The sequence below is a fragment of the Panulirus ornatus genome, chromosome 53, assembly GCF_036320965.1.
Source record: "Panulirus ornatus isolate Po-2019 chromosome 53, ASM3632096v1, whole genome shotgun sequence".
In the NCBI taxonomy this organism is placed as follows: Eukaryota; Metazoa; Arthropoda; class Malacostraca; order Decapoda; family Palinuridae; genus Panulirus; species Panulirus ornatus.
Genome location: NC_092276.1, coordinates 20661376 through 20680432, shown reverse-complemented (window position 1 = coordinate 20680432; position 19057 = coordinate 20661376). Strand labels below are relative to the sequence as shown.

The window sequence follows — 19057 nt, the reverse complement described above, 5'->3', positions numbered from 1 at the left end:
TCTCTTCCTACACGTACACATGTCTTACATCCTCGATAAAAACTTTTCACTGCTTCTAACAACTTGCCTCCCACACCATATATTCTTAGTACCTTCCACAGAGCATCTCTATCAACTCTGTCGTGTACCTTCTCCAGATCCATAAATGCTACATACAAATCCATTTGCTTTTCCAAGTATTTCTCACATACATTTTTCAAAGCAAACACCTGATCCACACATCCTCTACCACTTCTGAAACCACACTGCTCTTCCCCAATCTGATGCTCTGTACATGCCTTCGCCCTCTCAATTAATACCCTCCCATATAATTTCCCAGGAATATTCAGCAAACTTATACCTCTGTAATTTGAGCACTCACTTTTATCCCCTTTGCCATTGTACAATGGCACTATGCAAGCATTCCGCCAAGCCTCAGGCACCTCACCATGAATCATACATACATTAGATAGCCTTACCAACCAGTCAACAATACAGTCACCCCCTTTTTAATAAATTCCACTGCAATACCATAGAAAATCCGCCGCCTTGACGGCTTTCATCTTCCGCAAAGCTTTTACTACCTGTTCTATGTTTACCAAATCATTCTCCCTAACCCTCTCACTTAGCACACCACCTCGACCTAACCTAACCTAACCTAACCTAGCCTAGCCTAGCCTAACCTAGCCTAACCTAACCTAACCTAACCCAACCTAACCTAACCTAACCTAATCTAACCCAACCTAACCTAACAACAAGCGAGAGCGGCGGCAACGGCGGCGGCCAACCCTCCTCCCTCACCACGCGCATACCACACACATCGAGCCAGCCAGAGAGACAGTCACCTTCTCACTCTCGCTTTCGATGACGCGCGGCCGACCCACCTCCCTCCCTTCCTCACACACGGTGGTGGTGGTGAACATCAGTGATTAACGATCGACTCACATTGCGTCCGCGGAGTTTGACATCACTCACTAGATTGCCAGTTGTAGTTTTAGTAAGTAGTGCGCGAGCGAGGGAACGGGCGGGTGGCGGCGGAGGAGGAAAAGGCCGGACGACTCCCCCCCCCCCCCTCTCCCGCGCGCTCTCGCATTCCATACTACACACAAACACACACCCAGCCAGCCTCCTCCTCCTCCTCCTCCTCACTCTCACTTTCGATGCCGGCGTAGGAGGTCCAGTTACAGTGGCGAAATACACAACTCTTAATCTATATGTCGACCATGTTGGGGCTTTTGCCATCAATAGGCGTGACAAATCCCCTAACCTTTCTCCGAGTTAAACCTAACCTAAGCGAGAGAGCAGCGGCGGCGGCGGCCGACCCTCCACCCTCCCCGCGCGCATACCACACACACCGATCCAGCCAGCCAGCCAGCCACCTCCTCCTCACTCTCGCTTTCGATGACGCGCGGCCGACCCACCTCCCTCCCTTCCTCACACATGGTGGTGGTGGTGAACATCAGTGGACCATTATCGATCGACCCACATTGCGTTCGCGGAGTTTGACATCACTCACTATATTGCCAGTTGTTTTAGTAACGTCGTACGCGAGCGAGGGAGCGGGAGGGTGACGGCGGATGAGGAGGGGGAAGGCTGACCCCCGTACCTCCCGCGCGCTCTCGCATTCCATACCACACACAAACACACACACCCAGCCAGCCTCCTCATCCTCACTCTCACTTTCGATGCCGGCGTAGGAGGTCCAGTTTCGGTGGCGAAATACACAACTCCTCTTAATCTACCTCCCGCGCGCTCTCGCATTCCATAGTACACACAAACACACCCAGCCAGCCTCCTCCTCCTCCTCACTCTCACTTTCGATGCCGGCGTAGGAGGTCCAGTTACAGTGGCGAAATACACAACTCTTAATCTATATGTCGACTATGTTGGGGCTTTTGCCATCAATAGGCGTGACAAATCCCCTAACCTTTCTCCGAGTTAAACCTAACCTAAGCGAGAGAGCAGCGGCGGGGCGGCCGACCCTCCTCCCTCCCCGCGCGCATACCACACACACCGATCCAGCCAGCCAGCCAGCCACCTCCTCCTCACTCTCGCTTTCGATGACGCACGGCCGACCCACCTCCCTCCCTTCCTCATACACGGTGGTGGTGGTGAACATCAGTGGACCATTATCGATCGACCCACATTGCGTTCGCGGTTTGACATCACTCACTAGATTGCCAGTTGTTTTAGTAACGTCGTACGCGAGCGAGGGAGCGGGAGGGTGACGGCGGAGGAGGAGGAGAAAGGCTGACCCCCGTACCTCCCGCGCGCTCTCGCATTCCATAACACACACAAACACATACACCCAGCCAGCCTCCTCCTCCTCACTCTCACTTTCGATGCCGGCGTAGGAGGTTCAGTTACGATGGCGAAATACATAACTCCTCTTAATCTACCTCCCGCGCGCTCTCGCATTCCATACCACACACAAACACACACCCAGCCAGCCTCCTCCTCCTCACTCTCACTTTCGATGCCGGCGTAGGAGGTCCAGTTACGGTGGCGAAATACACAACTCTTAATCTGTATGTCTACTATGTAGGGGCTTTTGCCATCGATTGGCGTGACAAATCCCCTAACCTTTTTCCGGGTTAAACCTTAGTGGATCGCAGTGAAGAATCTGCTCTGCCACTCACGGCACCCAGGCTGGTACGTAAGTTGTATGCAAACGGTTCGATACAGCACATCAGGGTTTGGTTGATCCGTATTTGGGGTGGGTTAGAGCAGCAACTGTAGCCCTCAACTCTACCCAATTTCCCCCCTTTGCTGCTGCTGCGGCATTGGGGTAGAACACTAAGACCTACGAATCGCACGCGCAAAGTCAAGCGACATGATGCATGTACTTGCCGACCCAGAAGCTTAGGTCCCCCCTTACCGTCTCATCATCATCATCATAACAATTGGCTGGGGCGGGTGCTACCACAACATCCCGCCCCTTTTTAAAACAAGGAGAAAATCCCGTCTTGTGGAATTCTCAGGAAATGTGCTGCATTGAAGCGTCGGGGGAAGGCAGGCAACACTCACAATAGGAAAAAGCCATAAAGGGTGAGGCGTCGTCTCCCCTGTGCCGCAGCGGGTGCCATGACGGTTCCATATGGAGAAGAATGTCTTCGAAAAGACAGACCAAGGATATCTATTAGACTGGGTCTAATGGCAATGAAGAAGGATACTACTAATGCTGCTGCTGGTGGTGTTGTTGTTGCGGCGGCGGCATTGGGGTCGAACACTAATACTACGATTCGCACGCGCACGGCCAAGAGACATGATACATGTACTTGCCGAGGCGCCGAGGTAGAAACTTAGGTCTCCCCGTACCGTCGTCTAAGAAACCAACAACAAAAAGGAGAACAAAGGCGCCTACGACCAAGGAACTCCATAGGCATTCGTACAAGTATGACAAGACTCTTATGGTTTTCATGCCTAACCTAACCTAACCTTACCTAATTCATATGTCGATGGCATATAAATAAAACAAGTAAATGTACAAGTCGATATATATAAAGTAATGTATCCCAACTTCTTAAACCCTATGAAATACATTACATTTGTTTGTTACCCCTACAAAAGTTTACCATTTTCTACAATGACTAATCTTTACCATTTTCTATGATAATCATTTCAAGCCAAACGTCCATAGTAGATCTTTGTTGTATTTTGTATATACGTGAGTTACGCTTATTTTGGCAAGATCTATGTACACTGTAGATTTACATATATTTTACTGAAAATACGATATAGATATATAGCCGTGTGTAAGTGTGAAGGTTAGTTTTGTAATTGTAGAGCTAAACAAAAGAAATTCTAATACCAGTAATGCCTTTGATATTTGCATTCACTGTTATTGAGTATCATGATTAGCCCAGATATATGACTGCAAATCTAAAAATGATATTCTCCCACTGCCAAATGAAGGACACATGCACATGAGGCGATACAATGCACTATATGATACTTGCGCTGGAAATCACACGAATTCTCTTATAGCCTACTCATCTATGGAATTTTGCAAATCATAAGTGAGTATTTAAGCTATCTCTCTTGTCTATAGAAAAAGATAAGTCAAACCTACGAGTTCCGCTATGAACCATGATTTGAACGTCGCTCGTTTTGTTAAAAGGTGTAGACGACGTCTAAAGCAATACCTTTGCTAGTCCTGCCATCTATGAATATACTACTTAACTAAAGTGATTCCAATGACTATGCTCCTATTGCTGCTATATGTCGCCATTGTCGTCACGCGAAGAGTTTGATGAGTTACGCTTCTTTCTCAGCCTTAACCTCATTTATAAACAGTGAGTGTGATAAACTGAGTGGCTTGATAAACACTCTTGTGTCAGCTTCCAAATTCTGTTTTCAGCCCCATCGGAAGTCTGAGAGGCTTACCTACTTGTGTATAAGGATTTAAGGATAAGGTAAGTACCACTAAACATCTTTCACGCTGTGAATTTAATTATTTGGTCTCGCGAGAGCGACAACTCAGGGACCAGCCATACCCAGCTGGGTTTGATTGGTATACCCTACTACAAGGAGAAAAATAACTCTGGTTTAGTCTGTTTTGAGGCTGTGGTTATCAAATATATGGGCGTGAAGGACATTAATAATGTCAAAATTGCTCCGTGGAAAGTGAAAAATCTCTTGGTGAATTACCAGGGAGGATGAGGGTAAAGGAAATTGTGGACGAAGGTCTAAAGATTTTGAGCACTGACGATTGTATTGAAGACGACTGATGTAGGTGTAACCTAACCTAACTAAACCTTACCTAACCAGCGAGGATCTGCCAGATGGGGGACTGTGATTGGTTGTCAGTACGCTCAGGTTGTGGTAGGTGAGTCTGGGCGACTCCAGGATCCAGGCTTAACCAGTCGACCAGAGGTAGTGATGAGCGAGGGTGGCCGACCCTCCCTCTCTACCACCAAGCCCTCGCTGCTCTGACCATCATTATCGTAAATTCATGGACATTTCAACGCTCAGAGAACATCACAAATGTGTGAATTACTTTAAGTTCGTAATATGGTGGGGAAGGCCAGAAGAGAAGGAAGAAGCCATATTGGTTTGTGGTTGGTCGCGTGTGCCTCAGTCTCCAGGGTGCGGGCTGCCTAGGTCCTCCATCACAATGATGATATGTGTTTGAAGCGGGTTTTTTTTTTTTTTTGTCCATTTCTCGTCTATCATTATTTCTAGCTTAATTAGTTTATCAATTGCGTCGTCGGCCATTTACAGGAAGAGGCTGATCGTTAACAATCGTTACGACCGTTGCCTGTTGTTTGGATTCTTTTCAGCAGTGTCGTCATGGTGTTTGGTAGGAGGGTAATTTGAAATGCTTAATTAAACGTATAGTTTAATCTGTATGACCTGTACTGAACTGTTGACCCCAATCATCGACACAGGTGAATTGTCGCGTTCCAGTCCGAGGTCCACTGGACACTGAAGATTCTGGAATGGACTAGTTCAGGCGAGTATCACATACCTAAAGCTGTTCTCAACGTAACCTAACCTAACCAAACTAACCCAACCTAAACTAACAACCTAACCAAACCTAACCTAACCTTAACCCTCATAAGAGAGGGTTTCTGAGTTGGCCTTCCAATGTTACGTGGGCCGTGGGTAGCAGCTTTGGCTGAGCGGGCGAGGCGGGCTGTGGGGAGCATTTTTCGCAGATCTGGTTTCAGACAGCAATTCATAAGACACGGTTTAGGTGCTGGCCTGGATACCCAAGGCGACTCACGAGTGGGCGGAGTCTGGATGCCAGTTGTCGGGGCTGAGGGGCGGGGCCATTGGAAGCGAGTTTGGCAGATCTGGTTTAAAATAGTATTTCATAGGAGAGTTCTGGCAATCCAAGGTGACGTCATGAGTGGGTGGAGTCACGCCGTTGATAGTCGTTAGTGTTGTTTCAGAGCACCGCCTACCGGTGACATCACAAGGGAGATGAAGTAGCAAACCATCCATATGATTTACTGTTCAAAAATGCTTTCCCCATCTCCCTGCCCACATAATTCATACTAGTTTGTGTGGTGTACAACAGAACCCCCTTTGTCTTCAGTGACGCAAATAAATCATTGATCGTGGGAGATAATGAAAAAAAAAAAATTATATGTTCATTTCAATTTCTTATGTAAAGCTCTTAGCTGATTCTAATTTTTTTTTTTTCGGCTTGTGATGTTCATCGTTTACATTGGATGATTAGGTAAATATTTTATGTTTAATGTTATTTTGATAGGAGAAACTCGCCTTTCGCCAATTCCTCCGAACAGACAAGAGCGGCCCTTATAGTAGTAAATAACCTTCAGTCTGTTGGGGATGAGAGAGCTTGGGAAGTGAGTCAGTTGTTGTTCGCTGATGATACAGCGCTGGTGGCTGATTCATGTGAGAAACTGCAGAAGCTGGTGACTGAGTTTGGTAAAGTGTGTGGAAGAAGAAAGTTAAGAGTAAATGTGAATAAGAGCAAGGTTATTAGGTACAGTAGGGTTGAGGGTCAAGTCAATTGGGAGGTGAGTTTGAATGGAGAAAAACTGGAGGAAGTGAAGTGTTTTAGATATCTGGGAGTGGATCTGGCAGCGGATGGAACCATGGGAGCGGAAGTGGATCATAGGGTGGGGGAGGGGGCGAAAATTCTGGGAGCCTTGAAGAATGTGTGGAAGTCGAGAACATTATCTCGGAAAGCAAAAATGGGTATGTTTGAAGGAATAGTGGTTCCAACAATGTTGTATGGTTGCGAGGCGTGGGCTATGGATAGAGTTGTGCGCAGGAGGATGGATGTGCTGGAAATGAGATGTTTGAGGACAATGTGTGGTGTGAGGTGGTTTGATCGAGTAAGTAACGTAAGGGTAAGAGAGATGTGTGGAAATAAAAAGAGCGTGGTTGAGAGAGCAGAAGAGGGTGTTTTGAAATGGTTTGGGCACATGGAGAGAATGAGTGAGGAAAGATTGACCAAGAGGATATATGTGTCGGAGGTGGAGGGAACGAGGAGAAGAGGGAGACCAAATTGGAGGTGGAAAGATGGAGTGAAAAAGATTTTGTGTGATCGGGGCCTGAACATGCAGGAGGGTGAAAGGAGGGCAAGGAATAGAGTGAATTGGAGCGATGTGGTATACCGGGGTTGACGTGCTGTCAGTGGATTGAATCAAGGCATGTGAAGCGTCTGGGGTAAACCATGGAAAGCTGTGTAGGTATGTATATTTGCGTGTGTGGACGTATGTATATACATGTGTATGGGGGTGGGTTGGGCCATTTCTTTCGTCTGTTTCCTTGCGCTACCTCGCAAACGCGGGAGACAGCGACAAAGCAAAAAAAAAAAAAAAAAATTTAACTTATTGGTAGAGTTCGTATTTTTAAAACATTGTCTGGATATGAAAGAGAATCGAAAATGAAAGGCTAGACAAATCATAAATTCAATTTCTTGGCGGAACTGGGTTGGAGCAGTAAAAAATAATGATTAACTATGCAGAGCTGCAAAAATGACGTCATAAATGGGCGGAGTCAGGCTGTTGTTAATGTTTCAGAGCACCGCCCACTAGTGACGTCACCCAGGAGTCGCATGTAGCAACCCTCTCTTATGATTTGCTGTTCCAGCTCGGAGCCGCCAAAAGCTCAATCACTTACCAAGAAATTTAGCTTATGTTGTCGTATGTTTGATTGAGTCTCTACATACTTATTATGTAAGGCGCTCAATGTTGGCGTTTCCCTCTTGATGTTCATATAGAGAGGGACTCATGAAGTACGCCACCGATGCTAAATGTATTAGATATTTGCTTCTTGTGTAGCGAAGGTGCAAATTAAACAATCTAATAATGCTCTTTAGAAAGGATACTTGAGAAATGATACTTCCCACGCATTCCCTGCGTGTCGTAGAAGGCGACTGAAAGGGAAGGGAACGGGGGCTGGAAATCCTCCCCTCTCGTTTTTTTTTTTTTTTTTTCTAATTTTCCAAAAAAAAGAAGGAACAGACAAGGTGAAGATATTCCCTCAAAGACCCAGTTCTCTGTTCTCAACGCTACCTCGCTAACGCGGGAAATGGCGAATAGTAGGAAAGAAAAAGTATATATATATATATATATATATATATATATATATATATATATATATATATATATATATATAGCTTTCACTACCTCTTCTCTGTTTACCAAATCATTTTCCCTAACCCTCTGATTTGGTAAACAGAGAAGAGGTAGTGAAAGCTTTGCGGAAGATGAAAACCTGCTGCCTTGCCGGCTTTCATCTTCCGCAAAGCTTTCACTACCTCTTCTCTGTTTACCAAATCAGAGGGTTAGGGAAAATGATTTGGTAAACAGAGAAGAGGTAGTGAAAGCTTTGCGGAAGATGAAAGCCGGCAAGGCAGCAGGTTTGGATGGTATTGCAGTGGAATTTATTAAAAAAGGGGGTGACTGTATTGTTGACTGGTTGGTAAGGTTATTTATTGTATGTATGACTCATGGTGAGGTGCCTGAGGATTGGCGGAATGCGTGCATAGTGCCATTGTACAAAGGCAAAGGGGATAAGAGTGAGTGCTCAAATTACAGAGGTATAAGTTTGTTGAGTATTCCTGGTAAATTATATGGGAGGATATTGATTGAGAGGGTGAAGGCATGTACAGAGCATCAGATTGGGGAAGAGCAGTGTGGTTTCAGAAGTGGTAGAGGATGTGTGGATCAGGTGTTTGCTTTGAAGAATGTATGTGAGAAATACTTAGAAAAGCAAATGGATTTGTATGTAGCATTTATGGATCTGGAGAAGGCATATGATAGAGTTGATAGAGATGCTCTGTGGAAGGTATTAAGAATATATGGTGTGGGAGGAAAGTTGTTAGAAGCAGTGAAAAGTTTTTATCGAGGATGTAAGGCATGTGTACGTGTAGGAAGAGAGGAAAGTGATTGGTTCTCAGTGAATGTAGGTTTGCGGCAGGGGTGTGTGATGTCTCCATGGTTGTTTAATTTGTTTATGGATGGGGTTGTTAGGGAGGTAAATGCAAGAGTTTTGGAAAGAGGGGCAAGTATGAAGTCTGTTGGGGATGAGAGAGCTTGGGAAGTGAGTCAGTTGTTGTTCGCTGATGATACAGCGCTGGTGGCTGATTCATGTGAGAAACTGCAGAAGCTGGTGACTGAGTTTGGTAAAGTGTGTGGAAGAAGAAAGTTAAGAGTAAATGTGAATAAGCGCAAGGTTATTAGGTACAGTAGGGTTGAGGGTCAAGTCAATTGGGAGGTGAGTTTGAATGGAGAAAAACTGGAGGAAGTGAAGTGTTTTAGATATCTGGGAGTGGATCTGGCAGCGGATGGAACCATGGAAGCGGAAGTGGATCATAGGGTGGGGGAGGGGGCGAAAATTCTGGGGGCCTTGAAGAATGTGTGGAAGTCGAGAACATTATCTCGGAAAGCAAAAATGGGTATGTTTGAAGGAATAGTGGTTCCAACAATGTTGTATGGTTGCGAGGCGTGGGCTATGGATAGAGTTGTGCGCAGGAGGATGGATGTGCTGGAAATGAGATGTTTGAGGACAATGTGTGGTGTGAGGTGGTTTGATCGAGTGAGTAACGTAAGGGTAAGAGAGATGTATGGAAATAAAAAGAGCGTGGTTGAGAGAGCAGAAGAGGGTGTTTTGAAGTGGTTTGGGCACATGGAGAGGATGAGTGAGGAAAGATTGACCAAGAGGATATATGTGTCGGAGGTGGAGGGAGCAAGGAGAAGAGGGAGACCAAATTGGAGGTGGAAAGATGGAGTGAAAAAGATTTTGTGTGATCGGGGCCTGAACATGCAGGAGGGTGAAAGGAGGGCAAGGAATAGAGTGAATTGGAGCGATGTGGTATACCGGGGTTGACGTGCTGTCAGTGGATTGAATCAAGGCATGTGAAGCGTCTGGGGTAAACCATGGAAAGCTGTGTAGGTATGTATATTTGCGTGTGTGGACGTATGTATATACATGTGTATGGGGGGGGGGGCCATTTCTTTCGTCTGTTTCCTTGCGCTACCTCGCAAACGCGGGAGACAGCGACAAAGTATAAAAAAAAAAATATATATATATATATATATATATATATATATATATATATATATATATATATATATATATATATATATCTTTCTTTTCTTTCAAACTATTCGCCATTTCCCGCGTTAGCGAGGTAGCGTTAAGAACAGAGGACTGGGCCTTTTTTGGAATATCCTCACATATATATATATTTTTATTTATTTTTTTATCTTATTTTTTGCTTTGTCGCTGTCTCCCGCGTTTGCGAGGTAGCGCAAGGAAACAGACGATAGAAATGGCCCAACCCACCCCCATACACATGTATATACATACACGTCCACACACGCAAATATACATACCTATACATCTCAATGTATACATATATATACACACACGGACAAATACGTATATACCCATGCACACAATTCACACCGTCTGCCTTTATTCATTCCCATCGCCACCTCGCCACACATGGAATACCATCCTCCTTCCCCCTCATGTGTGCGAGGTAGCGCTAGGAAAAGACAACAAAGGCACCATTCGTTCACACTCAGTCTCTAGCTGTCATGCAATAATGCCCGAAACCACAGCTCCCTTTACACATCCAGGCCCCACACAACTTTCCATGGTTTACCCCAGACGCTTCACATGCCCTGATTCAATCCACTGACAGCACGTCGACCCCGGTATACCACATCGTTCCAATTCACTCTATTCCTTGCACGCCTTTCACCCTCCTGCATGTTCAGGCCCCGATCACTCAAAATCTTTTTCACTCCATCTTTCCACCTCCAATTTGGTCTCCCACTTCTCCTCGTTCCCCCCACCTCTGACACATATCCTCTTTGTCAATCTTTCCTCACTCATTCTCTCCATGTGACCAAACCATTTCAAAACACCCTCTTCTGCTCTCTCAACCACACTCTATTTCCACACATCTCTCTTACCCTTACATTACTTACTCGATCAAACCACCTCACACCACATATTGTCCTCAAACATCTCATTTCCAGCACATCCACCCTCCTGCGCACAACTCTATCCATAGCCCACGCCTCGCAACCATACAACATTGTTGGAATCACTATTCCTTCAAACATACCCATTTTTGCTATCCGAGATAATGTTCTCGACTTCCAAACATTCTTCAAGGCTCCGAGAATTTTCGCCCCCTCCCCCACCCTATGATTCACTTCCGCAGCGGATTCACTTCCGCTTCCATGGTTCCATCCGCTGCCAGATCCACTCCCAGATATCTAAAACACTTTACTTCCTCCAGTTTTTCTCCATTCAAACTTACCTCCCAATTGACTTGACCCTCAACCCTTCTGTACCTAATAACCTTGCTCTTATTCACATTTACTCTTAACTTTCTTCTTTCACACACTTTACCAAACGCAGTCACCAACTTCTGCAGTTTCTTACATGAATCAGCCACCAGCGCTGTATCATCAGCAAACAACTGACTCACTTCCCAAGCTCTCTCATCCACAACAGACTGCATACTTGCCCCTCTTTCCAAAACTCTTGCGTTCACCTCCCTAACAACCCCATCCATAAACAAATTAAACAACCATGGAGACATCACACACCCCTGCCGCAAACCTACATTCATTTCCTCTCCTCCTACACGTACACATGCCTTACATCCTCGATAAAAACTTTTCACTGCTTCCAACAACTTGCCTCCCACACCGTATATTCTTAATACCTTCCACAGAGCATCCCTGTCAATTCTATCATATGCCTTCTCCAGATCCATAAATGCTACATACAAATCCATTTGTTTTTCTAAGTATTTCTCACATACATTCTTCAAAGCAAACACCTGATCCACACATCCTCTACCACTTCTGAAACCATACTGCTCTTCCCCAATCTGATGCTCTGTACATGCCTTCACCCTCTCAATCAATACCCTCCCATATAATTTACCAGGAATACTCAACAAACTTATACCTCTGTAATTTGAGCACTCACTCTTATCCCCTTTGCCTTTGTACAATGGCACTATGCAAGCATTCCCCCAATCCTCAGGCACCTCACCATGAGTCATACATACATTGAATAACCTTACCAACCAGTCAACAATACAGTCACCCCCTTTTTTAATAAATTCCACTGCAATACCATCCAAACCTGCTGCCTTGCCGGCTTTCATCTTGTGCAAAGCTTTTACTACCTCTTCTCTGTTTACCAAATCATTTCCCCTAACCCTCTCACTTTGCACACCACCTCGACCAAAACACCCTATATCTGCCACTCTTATCATCAAACACATTCAACAAACCTTCAAAATACTCACTCCATCTCCTTCTCACATCACCACTACTTGTTATCACCTCCCCATTTGCGCCCTTCACTGAAGTTCCCATTTGCTCCCTTGTCTTACGCACTTTATTTACCTCCTTCCAGAACATCTTTTTATTCTCCCTAAAATTTAATGATACTCTCTCACCCCAACTTTCATTTGCCCTTTTTTTCACCTCTTGCACCTTTCTCTTGACCTCCTGTCTCTTTCTTTTATACATCTCCCACTCAATTGCATTTTTTCCCTGCAAAAATCGTCCAAATGCCTCTCTCTTCTCTTTCACTAATACTCTTACTTCTTCATCCCACCACTCACTACCCTTTCTAATCAACCCACCTCCCACTCTTCTCATGCCACAAGCATCTTTTGCGCAAGCCATCACTGATTCCCTAAATACATCCCATTCCTCCCCCACTCCCCTTACTTCCATTGTTCTCACCTTTTTCCATTCTGTACTCAGTCTCTCCTGGTACTTCCTCACACAGGTCTCCTTCCCAAGCTCACTTACTCTCACCACCCTCTTCACCCCAACATTCACTCTTCTTTTCTGAAAACCCATATAAATCTTCACCTTAGCCTCCACAAGATAATGATCAGACATCCCTCCAGTTGCACCTCTCAGCACATTAACATCCAAAAGTCTCTCTTTCGCACGCCTGTCAATTAACACGTAATCCAATAACGCTCTCTGGCCATCTCTCCTACTTACATAAGTATACTTATGTATATCTCGCTTTTTAAACCAGGTATTCCCAATCATCAGTCCTTTTTCAGCACATAAATCTACAAGCTCTTCACCATTTCCATTTACAACACTGAACACCCCATGTATACCAATTATTCCCTCAACTGCCACATTACTCACCTTTGCATTCAAATCACCCATCACTATAACCCGGTCTCGTGCATCAAAACCACTAACACACTCATTCAGCTGCTCCCAAATCACTTGCCTCTCATGATCTTTCTTCTCATGCCCAGGTGCATATGCACCAATAATCACCCACCTCTCTCCATCAACTTTCAGTTTTACCCATATTAATCGAGAATTTACTTTCTTATATTCTATCACATACTCCCACAACTCCTGTTTCAGGAGTATTGCTACTTCTTCCCTTGCTCTTGTCCTCTCACTAACCCCTGACTTTACTCCCCAGACATTCCCAAACCACTCTTCCCCTTTACCCTTGAGCTTCGTTTCACTCAGAGCCAAAACATCCAGGTTCCTTTCCTCAAACATACTACCTATCTCTCCTTTTTTCACATCTTGGTTACATCCACACACATTTAGGCACCCCACTCTGAGCCTTCGAGGAGGATGAGCACTCCCCGCGTGACTCCTTCTTCTGTTTCCCATTTTAGAAAGTTAATACAAGGAGGGGAGGATTTCTGGCCCCCCGCTCCCGTCCCTTCTAGTCGCTTTCTACGACACGCGAGGAATACGTGGGAAGTATTCTTTCACCCCTATCCCCAGGGATAATATACATATATATATATACATATACACATACACACACATACACATACATACGCACATACACACACACACACACACACACACATACATATATATACATATGAAAAATGTAAGAAACAATTTAGAAAACTGAAACTTCTAGCTTGAAATGAATGAAAAAATGAATGTCACATAATGGTTTAACCTCTGGCTATGGAAAAAGGAAATGTATAATTTATTTACACAAACGTCAATAGCAGTTCTCATCAATTTAACCACTGTATCAATAAGCTTCAATGTCTAAGCTACATTTTTCTCCAATTTCACTATTTTCTTGTCAAAACACCATGTATGAAAACTATCACTCCAGTAACACAACTATAAACATTTACTTCCCCTTTAAAAAAAGTTCTGGGGAAGTCTGTCTCGATACACTGCGGGAAACTCTACCACCTGGCGAGGTTTGTGTTGCAATGGTTCCCGATTCACAAACGTAGTAGCATCACTGGTGGGCCAAGGTAGTTCCGTTTGCGAAGAGGCGCTTTATATGATGTCTTGACACGAAAAGTTAAAATACAAGGAGGGGAGGGTTTCTGGCCCCCCGCTCCCGTCCCCTTTAGTCGCCTTCTGCGATACATGAGGAATGAGTGGGAAGTATTCTTTCTCCCCTATCCCCAGGGATATAACATAATACATGGCAAACTATACCTAAAGGAAAGACTGTAACATAATACAATGCAAAGTATACCTAAAGAAAAGACTAGAACATAATACATGGCAAACTACACCTAAAGGAAGGACTAGAACATAATACATGGTAAACCATACCTAATGGAAAGACTAGAACATGATACATGGCAAACTATAAATAAAGGAAGAACTAGAACATGATACATGGCAAACTACACCTAAAGGAAGGACTAGAACATGATACATGGCAAACTATATCTAAAAGAAAGACTAGAGCATAATACATGGCAAACTATGCCTAAAGGAAAGACTAGGACATAATACATGGCAAACTATACCTAAAGGAAAGACTAGAACATAATACATGGCAAACTATACCTAAAGGAAAGACTAGAACATAATACATGGCAAACTATCTAAAGGAAAGACTGGAACATAATATATCGAAAACTATACCTATAGGAAAGACTAGAACATAATACATCGCAAACTATACCTATAGGAAAGACTAGAACATAATACATCGCAAACTATACCTAAAGGAAAGACTAGAACATAATGCATGGCAAACTATACCTAAAGGAAAGACTAGAACACAATGAATCGCAAACTATACCTAAAGGAAAGACTAGAACATAATACATCGCAAACTATACCTAAAGGAAAGACTAGAACATAATACATCGCAAACTATACCTAAAGGAAAGACTAGAACGTAATACATCGCAAACTGTTCCTAAAGAAAAGACACTAGAACATAATGCATGGCAAACTATACCTAAAGGAAAGACCAGCACGTAATACATCGCAAACTATACCTAAAGGAAAAACTAGAACATAATACATAGCAAACTATACCTAAAGAAACTTTCCATGGTTTACCCCAGACGCTTCACATGCCCTGATTCAATCCACTGACAGCACGTCGACCCCGGTATACCACATCGTTCCAATTCACTCTATTCCTTGCACGCCTTTCACCCTCCTGCATGTTCAGGCCCCGATCACTCAAAATCTTTTTCACTCCATCTTTCCACCTCCAATTTGGTCTCCCACTTCTCCTCGTTCCCCCACCTCTGACACATATCCTCTTTGTCAATCTTTCCTCACTCATTCTCTCCATGTGACCAAACCATTTCAAAACACCCTCTTCTGCTCTCTCAACCACACTCTATTTATTTCCACACATCTCTCTTACCCTTACATTACTTACTCGATCAAACCACCTCACACCACATATTGTCCTCAAACATCTCATTTCCAGCACATCCACCCTCCTGCGCACAACTCTATCCATAGCCCACGCCTCGCAACCATACAACATTGTTGGAATCACTATTCCTTCAAACATACCCATTTTTGCTATCCGAGATAATGTTCTCGACTTCCAAACATTCTTCAAGGCTCCGAGAATTTTCGCCCCCTCCCCCACCCTATGATTCACTTCCGCAGCGGATTCACTTCCGCTTCCATGGTTCCATCCGCTGCCAGATCCACTCCCAGATATCTAAAACACTTTACTTCCTCCAGTTTTTCTCCATTCAAACTTACCTCCCAATTGACTTGACCCTCAACCCTTCTGTACCTAATAACCTTGCTCTTATTCACATTTACTCTTAACTTTCTTCTTTCACACACTTTACCAAACGCAGTCACCAACTTCTGCAGTTTCTTACATGAATCAGCCACCAGCGCTGTATCATCAGCAAACAACTGACTCACTTCCCAAGCTCTCTCATCCACAACAGACTGCATACTTGCCCCTCTTTCCAAAACTCTTGCGTTCACCTCCCTAACAACCCCATCCATAAACAAATTAAACAACCATGGAGACATCACACACCCCTGCCGCAAACCTACATTCATTTCCTCTCCTCCTACACGTACACATGCCTTACATCCTCGATAAAAACTTTTCACTGCTTCCAACAACTTGCCTCCCACACCGTATATTCTTAATACCTTCCACAGAGCATCCCTGTCAATTCTATCATATGCCTTCTCCAGATCCATAAATGCTACATACAAATCCATTTGTTTTTCTAAGTATTTCTCACATACATTCTTCAAAGCAAACACCTGATCCACACATCCTCTACCACTTCTGAAACCATACTGCTCTTCCCCAATCTGATGCTCTGTACATGCCTTCACCCTCTCAATCAATACCCTCCCATATAATTTACCAGGAATACTCAACAAACTTATACCTCTGTAATTTGAGCACTCACTCTTATCCCCTTTGCCTTTGTACAATGGCACTATGCAAGCATTCCCCCAATCCTCAGGCACCTCACCATGAGTCATACATACATTGAATAACCTTACCAACCAGTCAACAATACAGTCACCCCCTTTTTTAATAAATTCCACTGCAATACCATCCAAACCTGCTGCCTTGCCGGCTTTCATCTTGTGCAAAGCTTTTACTACCTCTTCTCTGTTTACCAAATCATTTCCCCTAACCCTCTCACTTTGCACACCACCTCGACCAAAACACCCTATATCTGCCACTCTTATCATCAAACACATTCAACAAACCTTCAAAATACTCACTCCATCTCCTTCTCACATCACCACTACTTGTTATCACCTCCCCATTTGCGCCCTTCACTGAAGTTCCCATTTGCTCCCTTGTCTTACGCACTTTATTTACCTCCTTCCAGAACATCTTTTTATTCTCCCTAAAATTTAATGATACTCTCTCACCCCAACTTTCATTTGCCCTTTTTTTCACCTCTTGCACCTTTCTCTTGACCTCCTGTCTCTTTCTTTTATACATCTCCCACTCAATTGCATTTTTTCCCTGCAAAAATCGTCCAAATGCCTCTCTCTTCTCTTTCACTAATACTCTTACTTCTTCATCCCACCACTCACTACCCTTTCTAATCAACCCACCTCCCACTCTTCTCATGCCACAAGCATCTTTTGCGCAAGCCATCACTGATTCCCTAAATACATCCCATTCCTCCCCCACTCCCCTTACTTCCATTGTTCTCACCTTTTTCCATTCTGTACTCAGTCTCTCCTGGTACTTCCTCACACAGGTCTCCTTCCCAAGCTCACTTACTCTCACCACCCTCTTCACCCCAACATTCACTCTTCTTTTCTGAAAACCCATATAAATCTTCACCTTAGCCTCCACAAGATAATGATCAGACATCCCTCCAGTTGCACCTCTCAGCACATTAACATCCAAAAGTCTCTCTTTCGCACGCCTGTCAATTAACACGTAATCCAATAACGCTCTCTGGCCATCTCTCCTACTTACATAAGTATACTTATGTATATCTCGCTTTTTAAACCAGGTATTCCCAATCATCAGTCCTTTTTCAGCACATAAATCTACAAGCTCTTCACCATTTCCATTTACAACACTGAACACCCCATGTATACCAATTATTCCCTCAACTGCCACATTACTCACCTTTGCATTCAAATCACCCATCACTATAACCCGGTCTCGTGCATCAAAACCACTAACACACTCATTCAGCTGCTCCCAAATCACTTGCCTCTCATGATCTTTCTTCTCATGCCCAGGTGCATATGCACCAATAATCACCCACCTCTCTCCATCAACTTTCAGTTTTACCCATATTAATCGAGAATTTACTTTCTTATATTCTATCACATACTCCCACAACTCCTGTTTCAGGAGTATTGCTACTTCTTCCCTTGCTCTTGTCCTCTCACTAACCCCTGACTTTACTCCCCAGACATTCCCAAACCACTCTTCCCCTTTACCCTTGAGCTTCGTTTCACTCAGAGCCAAAACATCCAGGTTCCTTTCCTCAAACATACTACCTATCTCTCCTTTTTTCACATCTTGGTTACATCCACACACATTTAGGCACCCCACTCTGAGCCTTCGAGGAGGATGAGCACTCCCCGCGTGACTCCTTCTTCTGTTTCCCATTTTAGAAAGTTAATACAAGGAGGGGAGGATTTCTGGCCCCCCGCTCCCGTCCCTTCTAGTCGCTTTCTACGACACGCGAGGAATACGTGGGAAGTATTCTTTCACCCCTATCCCCAGGGATAATATACATATATATATATACATATACACATACACACACATACACATACATACGCACATACACACACACACACACACACACACATACATATATATACATATGAAAAATGTAAGAAACAATTTAGAAAACTGAAACTTCTAGCTTGAAATGAATGAAAAAATGAATGTCACATAATGGTTTAACCTCTGGCTATGGAAAAAGGAAATGTATAATTTATTTACACAAACGTCAATAGCAGTTCTCATCAATTTAACCACTGTATCAATAAGCTTCAATGTCTAAGCTACATTTTTCTCCAATTTCACTATTTTCTTGTCAAAACACCATGTATGAAAACTATCACTCCAGTAACACAACTATAAACATTTACTTCCCCTTTAAAAAAAGTTCTGGGGAAGTCTGTCTCGATACACTGCGGGAAACTCTACCACCTGGCGAGGTTTGTGTTGCAATGGTTCCCGATTCACAAACGTAGTAGCATCACTGGTGGGCCAAGGTAGTTCCGTTTGCGAAGAGGCGCTTTATATGATGTCTTGACACGAAAAGTTAAAATACAAGGAGGGGAGGGTTTCTGGCCCCCCGCTCCCGTCCCCTTTAGTCGCCTTCTGCGATACATGA

The 19057-nt window shown here is 44.1% G+C and overlaps 1 protein-coding gene across 1 annotated transcript in view; it reads left to right on the top strand.

Moving 5' to 3' along the window:
- The first annotated feature begins 4260 nt into the window (after positions 1-4260).
- LOC139765302 (splicing factor C9orf78 homolog) overlaps positions 4261-19057 on the top strand; it is a 116868-nt gene continuing 102071 nt past the window's right edge. Inside the window, exon 1 of the mRNA XM_071692692.1 lies at positions 4261-4394. The gene's annotated coding sequence lies outside the window, so the exon portion shown is untranslated. The remainder of the gene's footprint in view (positions 4395-19057) is intronic.